The sequence below is a fragment of the Lactuca virosa genome, chromosome 4 (assembly GCF_052849685.1).
Source record: "Lactuca virosa cultivar CGN04683 chromosome 4, Lactuca_virosa_CGN04683_v6, whole genome shotgun sequence".
Classification (NCBI taxonomy): domain Eukaryota; kingdom Viridiplantae; phylum Streptophyta; class Magnoliopsida; order Asterales; family Asteraceae; genus Lactuca; species Lactuca virosa.
In genome coordinates, this window is record NC_136429.1 from 302,881,622 (window position 1) to 302,887,621 (window position 6,000).

Here is a 6,000-nt window from a genome sequence, read left to right on the forward strand (position 1 = left end):
ATTTTACTAATTTAATCACATGAAACTCCTAGATCTTTTGAGATTCATTGAACTATTCAATGGCATGTTTAATCTCGATTATGCTCTCACTTTTGTGACTGGGATGGCGAGGATCACAAACAATATGTGAATAACCATGCAAATTACCTTGGTACTCTCGATGTCGTTTATCATCTCATTTTACTGTGCCGGTTAACCACATGCGCTCCATTAATCAACGATAATTTTTGAGACACCAATTACCACCCTTTATTAGTCCCATATTTGTGTGTCGGTTAGCCACACGTCCTCCACTAACAACTTATAAAGTGTAATGTGAAATCTCATGGATTAGCTTAAAATTCACATTTTTCCTAAAGTAACTAAGAGTGGGATTTTAGAAAATGGTTTAGCTACTTTTCATCATTATACTTTTAATGAGGTTATGTCCTATCAAACCCGTTCGGCTAAGGACCCCCTACCAATCAAGGGAGCAGTGGGTAAAAGTGGATACCCAATAGCAGTCATTTTATAGGTTGTTTCCTTAAACTCCCCTTAAAGATCAACTCCGTGAATGAGGCGTACTAGCGGTTTGACTTACTTACTCTTATACATATAGTAAATATTAAACATTGAATTTTACATATAGTATAAAGTGAAATTTAAAACATTTTAAAATTCCAAGGGCTTAATCTTTTAATAAACTATACTTTTAATTTAATTAAATTTAAACCATCTTATGGATTTATTGATTATCTTTTAATTAATCATTTATTTAAATTAATAATAAGATCCATAAGGATGTATTTTAAACTTTTCAAATACTAGGTTTAATTGTTAAATTTTGAAAATTAAAAACATTTAATATAAATTTAAAATTAAACCATATGATTTAATAATCATCCATTATTAAGCATTTAATTAATTCATTAAAATAATTTGAGGATTATCCAATTAAATTAATAGAGATAACTTACCCTAATCCTCTCCCCACTAATTTTCGAAAATCATTGGAGGGATAAAACAAATCTTATAATTATCCAATTAATCAAATAAGGATATAATTACAAAAGAATAAGAAGATCCCTACCATAATGCCTAATTTTCGAAAAAAAAGGCTTACCATGGGGAGGAAGGCAAGGATTTCAATCCTTACCATTTTCGAAATCATGAGGGTTAAGGAAACCCTAAATTTTAAACATATAGGGCAAGGGAAAGAGTTAAAACCCTTTCCTAATCTTCGAATCTTCGGGACTAAGAAACCTTAATTTCGAAAATCCTTTAGTCCAAAAGGGTTTAATTGCAATAAACCCTAATTGATCAAATTCAAACAATTGCAATCAATTGAATTGAAAACAAGCGAAGGCTCTGATACCACTGATGGGTTTTGAGCATAACAAACAAAAACCTATGTGTGCATGTAACCCTAAATTTTCCGATCTATGTTTTCTTTAATTGAACATACAACATTTGAAAATTAATTGGGAAACCCTAGTACTAGTAGAATAATTTCAAAATCACTAATAGGGTTAAGAAAACATACCTTAATTGTTATATAGCAATAACAATGAAATCCTAGTCTTCTTGAACTTTAAGAGCAAGTGTCACAAGTGTCACGCCTCTAGTAGATCACACCTAGACTAAGCAAGAGGATGAGAGAGGAGATAGGAGAGGAGTGCTAGTAATTTCGGCTATTCCCTTAGGGTTTTAGATGGCCGAAAATATGAGAGGTCAAGGCCCTTTTTATATGTGAGGTAGCTTAGTGCCAAAGCTAGGGTTTTAAAGAGGAAACCCTGATTCCTTAGCTTAAGGACCAAGCAACCCATGAGCCTCCATCCAAGGAGCCCTTGGACGAAAATTCTAGGGCTTTCCTATAAGTTTTTCGTCCAACCCTTTCTAGGGAGGTTCTAGAGCCTCTTTCCTCACCTATCAATAAATTGCCAAATAGCCCCTGCACTTTTAGTTAATTCAATTAATCTCAAAATTAATTCCAATTAATTTCTGATTGGTTTTTATTTAAATAATATGATTTTTAATTAATATATTATTTCCATAATACATTAATATATCATTTATTTCAATTTATTAATCAAATAATAAATTAACCTTCTCTCTCTCCAAAAGTCATCCTGTCTAGTTGCTAGTTTTCAGGGCAACCCAAAATGACTGTGTTACTATCAATTCAAGTATATATCAATTATAATTATGGGCTTAGACACCTAATCCAACATTATCAACTTCATCTTGATCAGTACCAAAAATCAACAAATCATTAACATATAAACAAATCATAACTCCTTTACCAGTAATTTCTAATTGCTATACACACACTTGTCAGCTTGGTTTAATGCGAAACCATTAGAAAAGAAAACATCATCAAACTTTTGATGCCATTGTTTTGGCTCTTGTTTCAAAGCATATAATGATTTATTCAACTTGCACACGTTGTGTTTATTTCCAGGTATCACAAACCCTTTAGTCTGTTTAAGATAAATTTCTTCATCCAATCACCATTTAAGAATACAGTTTTCGCATCTATTTGGTGAATCACATGATTATGTATTGCTGCAAGAGCTAGGAAATAATATAATAATGGAAATTCTAGCAACGGGAGCATAAGTATCAAAGAAATTAATTCCTTCCTTTTCCTAAAGCCTTGGATAACCAGTCTGCCTTTATATATATCAATTGTGCCATGCACCTTGATATTCCATTTGGGGATCCATTTTCATCCTAATGCCTTACAACCAGGAAGTAAGTCAGACAATACCCAAGTATTGTTTTGCATCATTGAATCAGTCTCATCATGTATTGCTTTTTTCGATAAATGAACATCCTTAGAAGCCGTAGCTTCACTGAAAGTATTTGGATCCTTCTCAATGTTAAAACTAATGGGTTTTACATGTAATAAAGTGGAATAATCCTTGTACTCTTAAGGGTACATGCAACCTATTAGATCTAAGTCATAACACTATTGAAGTAACATTCTATTCAACAACAATAACCCTATAAACCCTAGCTATTTTCGAAAATCATAAACAAGTTAGGGGACACATACATTTTGATTATTCTTGTAGATAATCAATGAATTCCTTCTTCAATTGCTCTTGGAAGAAAACACCAGAAATCTCGTGCCTCTAATGGTTCACACCCAAACCCTAGCAACTAAGGAAATTTGAAGAGAGAGGATAAGAAAAACAAATTTTTTGCTATGCTCTTAGCAAGAGGAGTGACCGAAAATTAGAAAGTTTAAGGCCCTATATATAGCTGCACTAAGAAACCATGGAAACCCTAATTTGAATATAATACTGTTTTCAAATTAGGTAATTATTCAATTTCTTAATTATCTTCAAGGGATATTCTAGACACCCTAGAATTACCCTCCAAACCGTCCACCTCTTGTGGAAGGTTTTGGAGTACCTTTTGTTCAACTATTGAATAATTACAGCTTATGTCATTGCATTTTTAATTAATCAAATTAATCCAAAAATTAATTATAATTAATGTTTGATTACTTCTTAATTAAATAATACTATTTCTGATTAATATATTATTCTCATAATATATTAAGAAATTATTTATTGATATTTATTAATCATGTAACAAATCAATAAATCAGTCTCTCTCTGTAAAAGTCATCTAATTCAATTACAAGGTTTGAGGGCAACCCAAAAGGACTCTACTAATAGTTCAAGTATATACCAATTTAGTTATTGCATTAGACACCTAATCTAACAATGTCCCACATGGATAAGTCTATAACTACAATTTCTAGTTCAACTTCTAAACTACTGGCAAACGGTGCTTCCCTTAACAACTCCAGTCTCTGATATGATAGACAATAGTCCTAAGATAATTGATCAAATATTCCTTTGTTCTACAAGATATCGTATGGACATGAGACACGGATTAGAATCAATATATTGTCTAAAATTCTATTTCCCGATTTCCTGATTTGTGACGACTTCATAAGTCTTCTAATTGAACACATCAGTTTAGTATTCGTTGGGCCCAACACTATAAGTCAACACCAAATCACCGAGGGGCCCAAAGATATCGATTTTCCTGTAAGGGAAAAAATAAACTTTGACTTATATACTTGTATACTTTACTCACCAAATAATACATGACACTACGGTTTTGTAACATCATGTTACAGATGAATTTTCGCAATACCATTGTACAACCAACTTGTAAATTACAACTCATATATCTCCGTTTTAAGAATATAAGATATTATCGTCTCAGAATTACTCATGATATTATCCATGAAGTAATTCTCTGAGAATGGGTTTATCCAATGCTCAAATCTCCATCTTATAAGTACTCATGAATGCTGCAAAAACACAATTTGTATGTCTAACTTCCTTAGACAGTCTACAATCCAATTCAAGATAGTCGTCATTCACTACTTACTTCCTAAAGTATGAACGATTGTGGAGTTGTGAATACTCAAATTATTTATGAAGTAAAGCATAAAAATCAAAACACGGGAATAAATAATTGACAAAGTTAGTAAAAACACTCATAAATAATCTCTATTATTCAATCACCAAAATCAATTACATTTATTCGTTTATAAGTTGTAAACTAATCATCCAACTACTAAAACTAACATCATCTCTCAAACCAATGCCCCTATCATGTAGACTATGCTTAGCCCTACTCATAGCCTTCCTGAAAGGATCTGCATGATTGTCTTCTAACAGCACTCTCTTTACTATGAGATGACCTTCTTCAACTCTGTGTCTGATATAATGGTGCTTTCTGTCAATATGTATGGATTTACCATGATACCTCGGTTCTTTGGTCAAATCATATACTCCTTCATTATCGCAGAAAAGTTCCATTGGCTACTGAATGGTCGGAACTACTCCAAGATCACCAATAAAGTTCTTTAGCCATGCCGCTTCGTTTGATGCTTCACTCGTTGCCATGTGCTCTAATTCCGAAGTAGAATCAGCCACCGTGTCTTGCTTTGAACTTTTCCATGTAAATGCCCCTCCATTTAATAGAAATACCCAGCTAGATTGAAAAAAAGGGTTGTCTCTATCTGTTTGAAAGTTGGTGTCACTATACCCACTTATTTTCAACGTATCACTGCCACCAAGGACTAGAATCAGATCCTTTGTCTTTCGCAAATACTTGAGAATGTTGTTTACTGGTGTCCAATGAGCTTTGCCAGGATTTCCTTGAAAGCGACTAACCATGCTTAATGCAAAAGACACATCAGGGTGAGTACTTCTCAGAACGTACATGATCGATCCTACTGTCAAAGCATATGGGACTCGACTCATTTCCTCTATCTTTTCATTTATACTAGGGCTTTGAGTCTTACTCAACTTGTCATTAGTTTGAGTAGGAAGTTCTCCTTTCTTGGAATTTTCCATACTAAAACTTTTTAGTACCTTATCCAAGTATGTACTTTGGCTAAGACCAATTAATCTTTTCTTTTTATCCCTTAAATTTATTATCCCAAGAATATAAGCATCTTCCCCAAGATCCTTCATGCCGAAACACTTCCCGAGCCAAGATTTCACTTCTTGCAAGTTTGGATTGTTGTTTCCCATAAGGAGTATGTCATCAACATACGACACTAGAAAAGTTACTATACTCCCAATAGCCTTGACATACACATAGAACTCATCTTCACTCCTAGAGAAACCAAATTCTTTGACTTTCTCACGGAAGCACATATTCTAGTTGTGCGACACTTGTTTCAATCCATAAATGGATTTCTCAAGCTTATACACTCTATTATTATACTTTTCATCTACAAAACCATTTGGCTGACTCATGTAAACATCTTCAGCCAACTTCCCATTAAGGAATGCAATTTTAACATACATCTGCCATATTTTATAATCATGAAAAGCAGCTATGGAGAGCATTATCTTGATAGATTTTATCTTGGACACCGTTGAGAAGGTCTCATCATAGTCAATCCCTGGGGTTTGAGTAAAGACCTTCGCAACCAGCCATGCCTTGTAGGTGTGTACCTTTCCATCCATGTCGGTCTTT

General features: G+C 33.4%; 1 pseudogene; it reads right to left on the bottom strand.

Annotated features, from left to right (window-relative positions):
- Positions 1 to 4,832: 4,832 nt before the first annotated feature.
- LOC145106018 (secreted RxLR effector protein 161 pseudogene) lies at positions 4,833 to 5,189 on the bottom strand (annotated as a pseudogene).
- Positions 5,190 to 6,000: the final 811 nt, after the last annotated feature.